The sequence below is a fragment of the Rhinopithecus roxellana genome, chromosome 4 (assembly GCF_007565055.1).
Source record: "Rhinopithecus roxellana isolate Shanxi Qingling chromosome 4, ASM756505v1, whole genome shotgun sequence".
Lineage (NCBI taxonomy): Eukaryota > Metazoa > Chordata > Mammalia > Primates > Cercopithecidae > Rhinopithecus > Rhinopithecus roxellana.
In genome coordinates, this window is record NC_044552.1 from 95,916,359 (window position 1) to 95,934,273 (window position 17,915).

Here is a 17,915-nt window from a genome sequence, read left to right on the forward strand (position 1 = left end):
ACAAAGTTATTGTGCCAATTATAATATAACCTACATATTCTAAGAAATTGTTTTGTCTTTACCTGGTATAATATAAAAGAAAATATAATGTGTAATTTAAGCTCAATGTTATTATAAAAAGACATGAAAGGAGAAAGAGGGTAGTATTTTAGCTTGAATGCATGCTTTACAAACCAATTGTAATACTAATCATGGAGCCATTCTATTCAAGTTCATATATACTATGAAAACATATGTCATTTGTGAAAATATAATTCACTATAAATAACCAACGAACAATATAGGGTTTATTTTACTAAAATAAGAAAAAAAGTAAAGATTACATGCAGAGTACTTGTGGCACAGGAAATTCTGTATTTTCTGAGTCCCTAAGAAGCTACAATATGTCACTCCACTCAATGGCTTCACAAAGCTCTTATAAAAGCATTATGTGAAAATGGGCCGGGCGCGGTGGCTCAAGCCTGTAATCTCAGCAGCACTTTGGAAGGCCAAGGCGGGCGGATCACCAGGTCAGGAGATGCAGACCATCCTGGCTAACGTGTACTGGTAATGTCTGTACTAAAAATACAAAAAAAAAAATTAGCAGGGCGTGGTGGCGGGTGCTTGTAGTCGCAAGCACCCGCGGGAGAATGGCGTGAACCCGGGAGGCGGAGCTTGCAGTGAGTCGAGATAGCACCACTGCACTCCAGCCTGGGCGACAGAACAAGACTCCGTCTAAATAAATAAATAAAATAAATAAATAAATAAATAAATAAATAAATAAATAAATAAATAAATAAAGTATTATGTGAAAATGTTTTCAATATTTTTTGTAAGAAAGGTAATGATAATGATGATGAAGTCTGAGCTGTGTTTTCTATTTTGCAACCCAAATACATCATGCAAATGCTGCTACATTCTTGGTATAATGATTATTAATTTCTACAAGTAAAAAATAGAGGAAACAGATCAATTATTTCTGACCATATTCTTTATATCTTCCCATGCACTCACTAGAATCTACTTACTAAAATCTACCTCTAGATGCTCCATTAGTTATTTATTTTTATATAAGAAATTATTCCAAATTGTAATGGCTTAAACAATAAACATTTATTTCTTCACTATATCCATGGGTTGGGAAAACAGAGAAGCTTATTTGGACGGCTCTGGTTCAGGGTCTGCCATGAAACTGTAATGTTTGGCTGGGATGCAATGTTGCAAGCTTTCGGCTGGGACTACAATCATTTGAACACTTGACTGAGTTTGGTAAAACTGCTTCCAAGCTCACTCACATGGACCTTGTCAGGTGACATGAGTTCCTCACAGGCCATTGCTTGGAGATCTCAGTTTCTTACCTCATGGTCCTCTCCACTGAGCTGCCTGCCTAAGTGTCCTTACGCAGCTGGCTTTCTCCAGGGTGAGTGAACCTAGAGAGAGTAAGGTGGAAACCACACTGCCTTTTATAAGCTAGTCTTGGAGTCACACACTGTCACTTTCATCATATTCTATCCACTAGAATAGGCACAAGGCACTAAGTTCAACTCATTCTTAGGGGGAGGGGAATTATATTACACCTTTTATGGGATTATGATCAAAGATTTGTTGGCACAGTTTTAGATTCCATAGGCGTGCTTATTGTATGTGAATGTGGCCTCACAATAGCAGGTTAAGACAGTATCCACATGACATGAAAATGCACGACACATTCAAATTGTATCCACTAGGCAGATTTGCTTTCTTTTTCCTCAAATTAGTCATAACAGTATTTGAAAACTACAAAAGGATAAATACTACATGCATTTGATATATGGCATTTCTGTATATAAAACACTTTTATTCACATATTTATGCATCGGTTCCTTAAACATACATATAAAAGAAGATGCATGGGAATATTATTCCTGTGTTTTTTGTTGGTTTGAATACACCGATTCTCCACCTTTTGACTTAGATCAAATGTGGCTAGCTAGACAAATGAATGTTAAATGTCCTTTACCTTTCAGGAAAAGATAGTAAAGAATAATGGCAAGTTTGGGAAATATAATGGTATAAGAAACTGTTTTAAAAATTCTGGCTGGCCTCATGCATAAGAAATTCTGAAGGAAGGCTAGAGAGGGAAGACCAATTTATAGATAGTGAAATAATTTAGATAACAGACAACAAGAATTAAAATTGGTAGTGGTGGTCATGGAAGAGGAAAAAAAGGAAACTGATTTAAGAAATATGATGAAGAAAAGCAGCACGATTATCCCTCACTTAAGAAAAATTTGCAGTATATTTTTCCTGATTGGTGCTTGAGAAGAATTTATATAACCATTTCACAGCTAAAGAACTCTCTTTTGCAATAATGAAGGGAAAACAATCTAATTCAAAATCTTTGCTTGAGTATTCAATTGACTTATGGCCTCTGGTGAAAAATGAACAACTATGCCAATGCTTACATAAACAGAGGGAGTGTGAAAGAGTAAGTAAGAAATAATTATAATTAGAGTATTCGTATTATTGTCATCATACAGAGTTGTTAGTGAAATAAAATATAATTTTTATCTAAACTTCTCTGAAGGGATAAATGGTACCAAACTATTAGCTAGACTTTGTTTTTGTGGTGGTGTTATAGTAGTAGCCTTATTGTTGCACATTTTCCAGCATATCACCTGATACCTTTGGAATAAATTGAAATATAAGAAAATACATGCATAGAATAATTTGGGGGAGAAGGGGTTTTGGAGTTTGACACACTGAAATTATTATCTTGACTCCATCACTACCTAGGTTTATGATCTTTGACATGTTACTTAAAGTTTCCCAATGACAATTTCTTTAAAGACAATAAGTGAAACTCACACAATGACTAAGAGTATTGTTATTTATGTGATTGCTCTAAAGAGAGAGTCTAACTATAAGCTCTAATAAATATTTATGATTCACTTTACAGATAATATTATTCATTAGGTATGATTTGATGTATGGAACTAGTTGAGTTGAACTGGGGAGGGGAATTGTGCAAATATTCCCCTGAAGCTAGGATGTTGGGGGTTCTGGTGAGGTGACAGCAAAACAGTCTTCTGCTACTTGTTTTTTTGGATTCACATCACATATTCACTGACATTGGAGCCTTGTTAGCAAAAGACCAGGATATTCAAACGCAATTGGTGCTTTGCAAACTGCTATCACTTCAAGCTAGACCTTCTGAAAGCAGATGGGAAAACAATCAGAGACACTAATAATTTAGTATATAGGATTTTTTTTTTCTGCCATTAGCCAGGGTTCTGAACCTTCTGAGTGTCTTGATGATTTCCAGGGAAAAGATTTTGGAAGCCCTTAATCCCAGTAAAAATGTTGGAAAAGATCTCATAGATATTGGAATTTACTTAAATGGTTTGAGGCTGGGGAATCATGTGGTCAGCATGGGTCTGCTGCGGTATGACTGATGCAATTGGCTGAATGTGAGTGACTCACAAGTAGTTAAACAGCAGAATTAGTTATAGTGCCACTAATAGGAGACAAAAATGAACAACAGTCTGTATTTTGACACTGGATTTCTGGAAGAAAGGTAGTATTATTGAAATAAATAGAGGTGTTCAGATGAAGAGAGATTATGCCTAAAAATTATGAGTTTGTTTATAAAATATTTATTTTGTAGAAAAGATGGTGGACACTCAACTCTCCAAGTAGCTTGGGTTTATCAGAAAATATCTTAATAATCAATTACAGGACAGAAGGACTTTTACCAAGAAAAACTTCTTATATAAATTCTTAACTGTTTTTAATCATAAAATAAATCTCACATATTTTTATTTAAATGCTAATGGATCATATTCTAACATTCTTCAATAATTATTGTTCTTTATTTTGTTTACAGCCAAAGGAAGGTTAGATGTTTTTTACCTTTGGATAACATATATTACTTAAAATTTTTTAGGTATATTGACAGCTACATAATACTTAAGCATATAATGCATTAGGTCAGGGTATTACATTTGATTTTGAAAGCAGTAATATTATACAATATTATTTTTGAGATGTCAAAAAATTAAAATGATCACATAAATGCTTTTTGTAGTATCTAAGAAATAAAACTACACAGACATTCACAGGATGAATACAATTCATTACATATTTTTAATAAAAAGCACTTCCATCATTTTATCAGTTTTTCTTGTTAACAAATAATTGCATTGACACTTTCTGATATGTTATATTTATAAAAAGTCAGTATGCTATAATAATTGAATTATGATTATAGATTTCTAAATGTCAATTATCATTTCAATATTTCATTTCTAGTGAATATCATATCATTATAATAAGACTCACTATTCCATCAATGTGTTATTTTGAACATGATTATCACTGGATAGTTATTTTATTTTTTAATTTGGCTTTCTTTTTTAAATTTCAACTTTTATTTTAGACTCGAGCTGTATTGTTTATTACACGAGTATATTGTGTGATGTTGAGGTTTGGGGTATAAATGATACCATCACCCAGGTAGTGAGAATAGCACCCAATAGTTAGTTTTTTGACCTTTCTTTCCCTTTTTTCCTTCTCTAGTAGCTTCCAGTGTCTATTCTTGCCATACTTCTGTCCATGTGTACCTGTTTTAGGCCATTCTTGAGTTGTTACAAAGAAATATCTGAGCCTGGGTAATTGATAAAGAAAAGAGGTTAAATTGGATTATAGTTCTGCAGGCCATATAAGCATGGCATCAGCATCTGCTCAGCTTCTGGTGAGGGCTTCAAAAAGTTTACAATCATGGCAGAAAGTGAAGTGGGAGCATGAAAATCATGTGGTGAAAGCAGGAGGAAGAGAGAGAAAGAGACAGAGAGTTTGAGAGAGAGAGAGAGAGAGAGACAGAGAGAGAGAGAGAGAGCAGGGGAGGTGCCGCACACTTTAACCTATCAGATCTAATAAGAACTCAATAGCACAAAAACAGCACCACGTCTTAAGGGATCTGCCCACATGACCAAAACATCTCCCACCTCCAAAATTGGGATTATATTTCAACATGATATTAGGGTAATATGATATGATATGATTTGGGTGGGGACAAATATCCGAATACCCAAACTATATTATTCCACCCTGGCTCCCCAAATCTCACGTCCTTCTCACATTACAAAATACAATTATGCTTTCCCAATAGTCCCCCAAAGATTTAATTTATTCCAACATTAACTCAAAAGTCTAAACTCCAAAATCTAATCTGAGATAAGGCAAATCCCTTTCACCCATGAGCCTGTAAAATCAAAACAGGTTATTTACTTCTAAGATACAATGTGGATATAGGCATTAAGTAAACATTCCCATTCCCAAACGAAGAAATCAGCCAAAAGAAAGGGGTTACAGGCCCCACACGAGTCTGAAACACAGCAGGACAGTCATTAAATCATAAAACTCCAAAATAACCTCCTTTGACTTCATGTTCCACATCCAAGATACACCGCTGCAAAGAGTGGGCTCCGAAGACTTCGGGTAGCTCCACCCCTGCAGCTTCATAGGGTCCCCAAAGGTGCTTTCACAGGCTGGAGTTTTCTGTTCCTGTGTTAATTCACTTAGGATAATGGTCTCTAGCTGTATACATGTTGCTGCAAAGAATATAATTTTGTTATTTTTTATAGCTATGAAGTATTCCATGGTGTATATGTACCACTTTTTAAAAAAATCTAATACACAATTGATGAGCACCAAGATTTATTCCATGTCTTTTCTACTGGGAATAGTACTGTAATAAACACACAAGTATATGCATTTTTTAAATAAAAATAATGTATTTCCGTGTACCCAGTAGTAGGATTGCTAAGTCGAATGGTACTTCTGTTGTAAGTTCCTTGAAAAATCTCCAAAGTGCTTTCCACAGTGACTGAACTAATTTACATTCCCACCAACAGTACATAAGCATCCTTTCCATGCACAACGTTGCTAGTATCTCTTGTTTTCTGACATTTTTCTTTGTATTAAAAAGTCATTGTGATGAGTGTGAAATGTTACCACATTGTGGTTTTAATTTGCCTTTCTCTGATGATTAGTGATGTTAGGCATTTTTATATGTTTGTTGGCTGCTTGTATGTCTTCTTCTGAGAAGTGTCTGTTCATATATTCTACCTACTTCTTACTGGGATTATTTGGGGGTTTTTGCTTGTTGAATTGTTTAAGTCCTTTACAGATTCTGGATATTAGACCTTTGTCAGATGCATAGTTTGCAAATATTTTCTCTCATTCTGTAGATTGTCTATTTGTTGATAGTTTATTTTGCTGTTGAAAAGAAACTTATCTTTGCTGAAGCTCTTTGGCTCTCAGTTTAATTAGAACTTACTTGTCAATTTTTGTTTTGTTGTAATTGCTTTTGAGGACTTAGTCATAAATTTCTTACCAACGTTGGTATCCAGAATAGTGCTTCCTAGGTTTTCTTCTAAGATTTTTTAGTTTATGGTCTTACATTTAAATTTTTCGACAATTTTGGGTTCATTTTTTTTTTTTTTTTTTTTTTTTTTTTTTTTTGAGAGGGAGTCTCGCTCTGTCGCCCAGGCTGGAGTGCAGTGGCCGGATCTCAGCTCACTGCAAGCTCCACCTCCCAGGTTCACGCCATTCTCCTGCCTCAGCTTCCCGAGTAGCTGGGACTACAGGCGCCCGCCACCTCGCCCGGCTAGTTTTTTTGTATTTTTTAGTAGAGACGGGGTTTCACCGTGTTAGCCAGGATGGCCTCGATCTCCTGACCTCGTGATCCGCCCGTCTCGGCCTCCCAAAGTGCTGAGATTACAGGCTTGAGCCACCGCGCCCGGCCGGGTTCATTTTTGTATATGATGAAAGGTAGCGTTTGAGCTTCATTCTTCTGTCTATGACTAGCCAGCTATCCCAGCACCATGTAATGAAGAGACAGTCCTTTTCACATTTATTATTTTTGTCAATGCTGTGCAAGATCAGAGGGCTCTAGGTGGATGGCTTTATTTCTGGGTTCTCTACTCTAGGGGCCTCCAACCCCTAGGCCACAGACCAGTGGGAAGGAGGTGAGCGGTGGGTGAGCGAGTGAAGTTTCTTCTATATGTACAGGCCTTTCCCATCACTTGCATTACTGCCTGAGCTCTGCCTCCTGTCAGACCAGCAGCAGCATTAGATTCTCATAGGACCTTGAACCGTATTGTGAACTCCACATGCAAGGGATCTAAGTTGTACGCTCCTCATAAGAATCTTATGCCTGATGACTTGAGGTGGAACAGTTCCATCCAGAAACCATCTCCCACGCCCAACCCTGGTCCGTGGAAAAAGTGTCTTCCTTGAAACTGGTCCCTGGTGCCAAAAAGTTTGGGGACTACTGTTCTGCTCTGTTCCATTGATCTATATGTCTGTTTTTATAACAGTACCATGCTTTTTTTGGTTATTATAACCTTATAGTATAGTTTGAACTGAGGTAATATAATGCCTCTAGGTTTGTTCTTTTTGCTTAGAATTGGTTTGACTATTTGGGATCTTTTGTGATTTCATATGAAATTTTTAATAATATTTTCTAATTTTGTAAAAAATGGCATTGGTAGTTTGATAGAAATAGTGTCGAATCAGCAGATTACTTTGAACAATTTGGCCATTTCAACAATATTGATTCTTCCAATCCATGAGCATGGAACATTTTTCTATTTGTTTGTGTTATGTATGATTTTTTTTCTTCAGTGTTTTGTTCTCCTTATACACATTTTCTAACATCTATGTGTATTGCTAGGTATTTTTTGTGGCTATTGTAAATGGGATTTTATTTTTTAATTCAATTTTGGAACTCAATATTGGTCTGTTCAAGGCTTATTCCTGAATCAATCTTGGGAGGTTATACATTGCTTGGAATGTATTCATTTCTTCTAGATTTTCTAGTTTGTGTACACAAAGGTGTTCATAACAGTCTCTAAGGATCTCTTGTATTTCTGTGGAATCAGTTGTAAAGTCACCTTACTCACTTCTGGTTGTGCTTATGTGGATCTTCTGTTTCTTTGTTAATCTAGATAGTGATGTATCAATCTTTATCCTATCAAGTAACCAACTTTTGGTTTGATCGATTCTTTCTATGGATTTTTGGGTCTCAATTTTATTCAGTTCTGTTCTGAAGTTAGTTATTTCTTTTCTTCTGCTGGCTTTGGGATTAGTTCGTTTCTTGTTTTTCTAGTTCCTCTAGGTATGATATTCAATTATTAGTTTGAAATCTCTCTGTCTTTCTGAGGTAGGTGTTTGGCACTACAAAGTTTCCTTTTAACACTACCTTTGCTGTAGCTCAGACATTTTTATATGTTGTTTATGTTTTCATTTGTTTCAAATAATTTGTTGATTCTTGCCTTAATTTCATTGTTTACGCAAAAGTCATTCAAGAGTAAGTTGTTTAATTATCATGTAATTGAATGGTTTTGGGAGACATTCATAATATTGAATACTATTTTCATTCCACTATGGTCTGAGAATATTATTGGTTGGTATGATTTCAACATTTTGAATTTACTGGGACTTGCTTTATGGCCAAGCATGTGGTCAGTCTTAGAGTAGGTTCTATGTGCAGATGAGAAGAATTTATATTCTGTCATTGATGAGGGATATATTCTGTTTATATCTATTAGGTCCAATTGGTGAAGTGTTGAATTCAAGTCCAGAATTTGTTGTTAATTTTCTGCTTTGATGATCTGTCTAATGCTATCAGAGTGGTACTGAAGACCACCATTATGATTTTATAGCTAAGTCTTTTTGTAAGTTAAGTAGTTGTTTTATCAATCTGGTTGCTCCAATGTTGGCTGTGTATATATTTGGTATAGTTATATCTTGTTGTTGAATTAAACACTTCATTATTATGTAATGCCCTTCTTTTCCTTGTCCTTTTTTACTCTTGTTGATTTAAAGCCTTTTTCATCTGATATAAAAGTAGTGACATCTGCTTTTCTAAATTTTCTGTTTATGTGATAGATCTTCTTCCAACCTTTTATTTTAATACTAGCTGTCATTTTGTATGAGATGGGTCTTTTTAATATAGCAGAAAGATAGATCTCCTTTCTTTATCCAACTTACAACTCTGTGTCTTTTAAGTGTAGCATTAGAACATTTACATTCAAGGTTATCATTGAAGTGTAAGGTTTTAATCATATTACAAGATGTTAGCTGGTTGCTTTGTAGTTTCTATTATGTGGTTGCTCTGTAGGGTCTGTGGCTTATGTACTTAAGTATGTTTTCATGGCATCAGGTATTGCTCTTTTGCTTTCATGTTTAGAAATTCCTTAAAGATGTCGTGTACAGTTGGCCTAAGGGTAAGGATTTCCCTTAATGCTTTCTTGTTGGGAAATATTTTATTTCTGGTTTGCTTCTGAAGCTTAGTTTGGCAGGATATAAAATTCTTGATTGGAATTTTATTTTCTTTAGGAATGCTGAAAATATCCTCCCAGTCTCTCTTGGCTTGTAAAGTTTCTGTTGAGAAGTCTGATGTTAGTGTGATTTAGTTCCCTTTGTATGTCATCTGGCCTTTTTCAGCCTTTAAGATTTTTTCTTTAGCATTGACCTTGGACAGTCTGGTGACTATATGTCTTGGCACAAGTGTTTTCTGGAGTTCTTGTATCTGAATGTCTACCTCTCTAGCAAGATTAGGGAACTTTTATTCAATTACTCTCTCAAATATGTTTTTTAGATTGTTTACTTTTTTGCCTTCTCTCTCAGGAATGTCAATATTTCACAGATTTGGTCTTATCTAATCTCATATTTCTCAAAGACTTTGTTCATTTCTTAAATTTCTTTTTGTTTATTTTTGTCTGACTGAGTTAGTTTGAAAGACTGGTTAGAAGATGTTTTGTGTGTGTTGACTTTCAGTCTTGTCTTGGATATTATTGTGTTTCATTCTAATCCATGCTTAGAATTCTTTATCTGTTATTTTTGAGTTTTCTTTTTGGTTAGGGACCAACTGATGAACAGCTAGTGCAATCCTTTGCTGGTGTCACTACCTTCAGATTTTTCTGAAGTGATCCTTCTGCCTCAGCCTCTTGAGTAGCTGGGATTACAGGTGCCCACCACTATACCCAGCTTTTTGTATTTTTAGTAGAGATGGGGTTTCACCATGTTGGCCAGGCTGGCCAACCTACAAGTTGGGTAGGGTCTTTTGGCTTTGCTTCTAAAGCCCTATGCAATTTTTCAGTGGGTTTTGTATTGGGCTCTGCATTTTGACCTACAATACAATAGATGGCTCTTTGGGGTAAGAGCTGGCTTTGGCCAATGTGACTGAGTATATACTTGACCTTTGTTTACCAGGAGATTTCTCTGTTTCCTCAGGCAATGAGCTGATCTGTGGAGGTCACAGTGGTCTGAGCTCCCTGCTCAGCCCCAGACCAGTGGAGGAGAGAGGTGGATGGGGCCAAACCAGGCTGGCTAACCTACAAGTACCCTGATGTCAGGTATGAGCACCAGCACTGAGGGAGAATCCAGTAGGTGATCACCAAGTTCCAAGCAGTGTGCCTAAGCATAGAGCTGGGAAACCTCTTTGGCCCCAAGTTCTCTGCCAGAGGAAGTGGAGACAGTCTAAACTTCTAATCTGACAGAATGGATGATCCACATACCTGGAGATATGTCTGGGTATAGGGTAGAGAGGGACCTACTTAACCATGGTCTCTTCACAGTAAGGGAGGGCCAGCTCAGGCTGCTAATTCAGGCAAGCAAATTCTCTGAATGCTTGGAAATCTCCCTGGGTGTGGAATAGAGCAGACACTGCTGCACCGTAATCTCTGAGCAGGAAGGGTGGGGCAGCTCAGTCTACCAAGTGATTGCTACCAATACCTGGAGATCTGCTGGGCATGGAGCAGAGAGGGGCCCAGATATAGTTAGGATCTCTGTTCCCACTAACATTTTATGTCAAATTATAATCCCCAGCATTGGTGGTTGGGCCTGATGGGAAGTGATTGGATTGTGGGGGTGGTTTCTAATGGCTTAGGACCATTCCCTTTGGTTACCATAGTGAGTGAGTTTTTGTGAGATCTGGTTGTTTAAAAGTGTGAGGCTGTTCTCTCTATTCTCTCTTCCTCCTCCTTCAGCCATGTGAAGATTCCTGTTCTGGCTTTCCCTTCCACCATGAGTAAAAGCTTTCCGAGGCCTTTGCAGTCATGCTTGCTGTACATTCTACAGAAAGTACAATGAAGTCCAGACTGAGGAGGCCTCAGATGCAAATTAGGGACTTACTGAGAATTAGAGCAAAGGTCACTTTTGTTATGTATTAGCAAAGAATTTTGTGGCATTGTGCCCTAGGGATCTATGGAACTTTGCACTTGAGAGTAATAATTTAGGGTATCTGGCAGAAGAAATTTCTAAGCAGCAAAGTATTCAAGAAGTATCCTGGCTGCTTCTAACAATCTATGCTTCTATGTGTGAGTAAAGAAATGATCTGAAAGTAGAACTTATATTTAAAAGGGAAGAGTGTACAAAAGTTTGGAAAATTTGCAGCCTGGCTATGCAGTAAAAAAGAAAAACTAATTTTCTGGAGAGGAATTTAAACACCTGTAGAGATTTGCACAAGCAAAAAGGAGGCAAGTGTGGATAGCCAAGACAATGAAAAAACAACAGACCTGCAAGGCATTTCTGAGAATTTCATTCACAGCAGCCCCTCCTATCACAGGCCCAGAGGTCTTAGAGGAAAGAATAATTCTGTGGGCCAGGCCCAGGGTCCCACCACCCTGTGGGGCCTGGGGACACTGCTCCTTGAGTCTCAACCACTCCAGCCCCAGCTGTGGCTCAAATGGCCCCAGGTACAGCTTGAGCCACTGCTTCAGAGGGTGTAAACTGTAAACCTTGGCAGCTTCCAAGTGGTGTTAAACCTGTGGGTGCACAGAGTGCAAGAGTTAAGGCTTGAGAGCCTCCACCTAGATTTCAGAGCAGGTAAGAAAAATATTGGGTATCTAGGTAAAAGCCTAATGCAGGGGCGGAGCCCTTATGGAGAACTTCTACTATGGCAATGCAGAAGGGAAATGTGGGGCTGGAGCTTCCACACAGAATCCCCTCTAGGGTACTGCCTAGTGAAGTTGTGAGAAAACGGCCACTGTCCTTCAGACCCTGGAATGTTATATCCACCGGCAGCTTAAATCCTCAGCCATTGGAACTGAATGCCAGCCCATGAGAGCAACTGTAGGGGCTAAACCCTGCAAAGTCTATAGGGGCTGAGCTGCCCAAGACTCTGGAAGCTCACCCTTTGCATGGAGTCAAAGATTATTTTGACTCTTTAAGATTGCAACACTTTGGGAGGCTGAGGCGGGCAGATCATGAGGTCAGGAGTTTGAGATTAGTCTGGCCAACATAATGAAATCCTGTCTTTACTAAAAATACAAAAAATTAACCAGGCATGGTGGTGCACGCCTGTAATCCCAGCTACTCACGAGGCTGAGACAGGAGAATAGCTTGAACCCGGGAGGTGGAGGTTGCAGTGAGCTGAGATTGCACCACTGCGCTCCAGCAGCCTGGATGACAGTGTGAGACTCTGTCTCAAAAAAAAAAAAAAAAAAAAATTTCATGACTGCCCTGCTGGATTTGGACTTTCATGGGCCTGTAGCCTCTTTCTTTTGGCTGATTTCTCCCTTTTGGTATGGGAGTAGCTACCCAATTGTTTCTCACAAGTAACTAATTTGTTTTTTTGTTTGTTTGTTTTTATTTCATAGGCTTATGCGCAGAAGGGACTAGCCTTGCCTCAGATGAGACTTGGGACTTTGAACCTTTGAGTTAATGCTGGAATTAGTTAACACTTTGAGGGACTGTTAGGAATTCATTATTGTATTCTGCAATATGAGAGCAACATGATATTTGGAAGGGGTAAGGGGAGGAATGATCTGGTTTGGATCTTTTTCCCCACGCAAATCCCATGTTGAACTGTAATCACTAAAGTTGATCTGAGGTGTCCTTCATGATTCCACTGGTTTTCCACTTTGCCTCTTAAATTAAAGCTCACAGAGTTGATCTTGCTATTTCAAAGAAGCTGCCATCTTGGGAAAAAAATGGTTAGTAAAGAATTCTTCTTATTAGGCAACTTGGACTTCAGAGTTGCTCATTTAACATGTTTTCAAACATAAAGCCATTTTAGATATTCAAATTGCTTCATTTAAATATAAATTTATCAGTTATAATTTTATAGCTCTATTATTTCTTAATAAAAAATTATTATCAGTGCAAAATAACATTCATAATATGATTTTTTCAAAAATTCCATTGCTTAGAACAGATAAAAATTTATCATTAGTTACTAAATCATTTGCCATTAGAGAAACTTAATTATAGTTGTTTCATCATTACATATGAGAAAAAGAGGCCATCCGTCACCCTCCCCACAATACGGTAGACCTGAAAAGATGTTGACCCTGTACATGAAAAGAACAGCAACCAGTGTATACACATGTTAAACCTTCATCACAACCAAAACAATGACCGTATTCATCATCCAGAAGTCTCCTCAAGCCCCTTTGTAATCCTTCACCCTTCCTCTCATTGTGTCATTCTCAACACCCAGGTAAACACTGATCTGCTTTCTGACACAACAGCTTAGTTTTCATTTTCAAGAATTGCATCTATGTGAAGTCATATGGTATACATTATGTTTATCTTTTTAAAATTAGTATGATTATGTTGTTGTATTAGCAGTTCATTCATTTATGTTGTTGAGTAATGTTCTTCTGCATGGATATACCACAATTTCTTTATATATTCACCTGTTTAAGGATATTTGATTGTTTTCAGTCTCGGGTTAATACAAATATAGCTGCTCTGCACATTTATGTATATAGACAGATATGTGCTTACATATTTTTTAAGTAAATACCTAGGAGTGGAGTGTCTGAATCATATAGCAAGTGTAAGTGTAACATATAAGTAACATTGTAAAACTGTTTTCTAAAGTGCTCCTGCCATTTTTCATAACAATCAAAAGAATAGGAGTGTTCCACTTTCTGTACATTTTTACTAATATTTGGTTTGGTCAGTATTTCTGACCCATTCTATTTTGTGTGTATTATCTAATTTTTGTAATTGGTGACTTCCCTAATGATAAGTGATGTTTTTCAGTTTCTATAAGATTTTGTATAGAATTGACGTTATTTTTCCTTAAGTTTTTAGTAAAATACCCCAGTGAAGCCATATAGGCCAAGAGGTTTTTTTGTTGTTGTTGTTATTTGTTTTGTTTTGTTTTTTTAAATTGGGAGTTCTTTAAATTCAGTGTCTTTAGTAGAAAAAGGACTATTCAGGTTATTTCTATTTCATGTCGAAAAAACTTTGTTAGTATTGCTTTAAAAAATTTTTCCAATTTTGTCTACATTTTATTAGTAGTATAAAATTGTTCATAACATTTCTTTATTAACTTTTCAATATCTATAGATTTTGTCATAATATCATCACTCTCATTCTTTGATAATCTGCTTTATATTTTCCTGGTAAGTGTAGATATCTGTTATTAAATAAATTAACTTTCTCAAAGATCCAGGTTTTGATTTTATTTATACTTCTCTGTGTTTTTTTCTGTTTCTACTTTATTTACTTTTATTCTGATGTTTGTCATTTCCCTTTGTCTATTTTTTCATCCTAATTTTTTTTAAGATGGAAGTGGATGTCATTTGGGTCTTTGTTATTTCCTTATATGGAATTTAGTGTTAAAAATTTTTCTCTATGTACTGCTTTGGTAGTATCCAACAAATTCTGATACGTTGTAACTTCATTTTTATTCACTTCAGAGTCTTTTGGATTTCACTTTTGATTTATTATTTGATCCACAGGTTATTTAAAAGTATATTGTTTTCTTCCCGTATTTGTTGGGATTGGTCGGATTTCTTTCTGTTATCAGTTTCCAGTTTAGTTTCACTGTAGTGAGAGAACATACTCTGTGTAACTTAAATCCTTTTAAATTTATTGAGGCTTGTTTTATGGTCAATGTTAGTAAATACTCCACGTGCACTTCTACACAATATAAATGTTGTCGTTTTGGGTTAGAGTATTCTAAAATCATTGATTATGTCAATTTTATTGATAGTGTTGTTCATGTATTCTATATCCCCCATGATTTTCTTTTTACGCTATTATCAATTATTGAGAAGAGAATATTAAAACTTTTGCTATAATTAAAGAATACCTATTATGTGTACAGTTCTATCAATTTTCTCTTTATGTATTTTTAAACTATCCTATTGGCTGCAGAAACATTTAGGATTGTTATGCCACCTTCATAAACTGATGTTTTTACCATTATGAAATGATGTTCCATATCCTGAGTAACATTATTTTCTCTAAAATCTACTTTGGGGATGGGACACTAATAGAATGACTCCAGCTTTCTTTGGATTAATGTTATCATAGTACAACTGTTTACATCCTTTTACTTTCAACTTATTTATATCTTTATATTTCAAATGAGTTTCTTATTAGCAACATGTGATCAGGTTTTGTTTTTAAATCCAGCTAACAATTTTTGTCTTTTCACTATTTATTTACTTTTTATTATTTTATTATTAATTTTGAGACAGGGTGTCACTCTGTTACCCATGATGGAGCTTAAGTGGTATAATTATGACTTATTCCACCCTCAACCTCCCACCAGGCTCAAGCAGTCCTCCCACCTTAGTCTCCCAAGTAACTGGAACTACAGGAATGTCCTATCATACTTGGCTAACATTTTTTTCTCTTTTGTAGAGATGATGTCCCACTATGTTTCCCAGGCTGGTCTCTAACTCTTGGGCTCAAGCAATCTTCCTGCCTTGGCCTCCCAAAATGCTGAGATTATAGGTGTGAGCTAGCATGTTCAGCCAATTTCTGCCTTTTAACTTGGACATTTAGACCATTTTACACTTAATGTTATTGTGGATATTATAAGTTTGTCACTCATCTTGCTAATTTTACATTTTCTTCTCTTTTTTCCTCTTTTCCTTTTTTCCTCTTTTTCTGCTTTCATTTGGATTGAATTTGTGTGTGTGTGTGTGTGTGTGTGTGTGTAGTATAATTTCATTTTATCTCCATTGTCTGTTTATTAATAATATATATATTTTAATTTTAGTGATTGACTTAGGATTTGTGGTATAGATTTTTAATTTATAATTTTTCCTTTACATTGTCCATGTTTAATTTTGGATAGTTTCTATTACTACATCTTTAAATTCACTAATCTTTTCTTTTGCAATGTCCAATCTACAGTTAATCTCATCAGGTATATGTTTCATGCCCATATTATAATTCTCATATTTATAAGTTTAATTTGGTTAGAGGATTCTAAAATCAAGATTACTTTGTATGTTACATGTCTCTGCTACACTTTTTAAACAAGTGGAATACAATTACAATAACTGCTGCATATCCCTGTCTACTAATTCAAACGTGTGAGTCAGTTCTTGGTTAGTTTTGATTGATCAATTTTTCTCTTAACTGTGGCTTATACTTTCCTGTTTCTTTGCATACCTGGTAATTTTTATTAGATGCCAACCATTGTAAATTCTCTTTTGTTCAGTGCTAGATATTTTTATATTACTATAAATATGTTTGACCTTTGTTCTGGGGAAGAGTTTAGTTACTTGAAAATTGTTTGATATCTTTGGGCCTTCTGATTTTAGATTTCTTAGAGCCAGCATAAGATAAGCATTATTTACTCCAGGCTAAAGTTACTAGAGTCAGATCATGTTGAGTCTAACCAATTCCCCATAAATTATGAGATTTTCTAATCTGGCTAGTGAGAACAGGCACTGTTCCCAAACCTCTTTTCACTGATATTTTTACTATTTTTATCTAATTATTTTAGAATTCACTACCTGTCCTCAGGCAGTTTTCTCATGTTATGATCTGTACTTTGTTGAGTACTTTAAGATGACATTTTGTAGATCTCCAGAATTATTTATCTACGCAACACTTTCCTCTCTTATATTCTCTCCTATGACCTAGCCCTCCTGGTCTTCCACGAGTCTTACTCCACCTCCTCACTTCAAGGAGTTCACCAGTCTCTTCTTGATTCCTCTTCTCTGTGCCACAACCTGAAAAATGCTCTCAAAATAGGCCAACTGTTGAACTCGCTTTTTTTTTTTTTTTTTGTCTCTCTTAGCTCACTGCCCTTAATTGCCTGATGTTCAGTGTCTTCAAGACCATTGTTTTATTTAATTTTGTTCGTATTATTTTGTTTACTTCAGCTGAGAGGGCTATTTGTTCGTTGTTACTCAATCTTGATCAGAAGTAGTTTTTCTAATTAAAAAAAAAAATTGATTATTTTGAATCCTTATCCTGATCTCACTTCAGCATTTGACACAACAGATAATCTCTTCTTGAAACTTCTTTATCTCTTAAAACGTATGTTCTTTTAATAGCACACATCCCCCTTCCAAGTATTCTTTGACCTCCCCCTTTTCATTGAGTACCTTTACTTAGTTCTGCATGCTCAATTTCTCATGAATTCTAACACAGGTCAAACCTTTCTCCTCAGCAATTCCAAATGACATCTTGCTTGGTAAGTAACCTCTAATGTATTATCTTTTCACAAAGCCTCCCACTCCTCCTTTGTTTATGTGCAAATCTATTTATATATTCATATACTTTCCTATGCCTTTCATGTTTCAAAAATATTTGGTTCCCTTACAAAATATTGTACATAAAATATATTCTATGAATTTCCATGTACTTAAGAGAAATGTGCCGAATAGTTGTTGCAGAAGTAGGTATTTAGCAGTTATATAATTCATGAATGAAACTTGAATCACTTGACAGAATAAAAACCATTTCTATTTCTGACAGAAAATTTGTTCATGTGGATCTCTATAAAGAAGACTCTGTACCACTGTTCATTTTAAAAATAAGCACATTTTTTTTAACAGTCCTCCTATTAAGAGGTCAGGTCTAATTCTGCTAACATTGAGTATGGACTGGCCTTAGTAAATTACTGCATCTAATAGCATGTGATAGAGATAGTCATGCATGATTTTTAAAGCTATGTCAGGAGA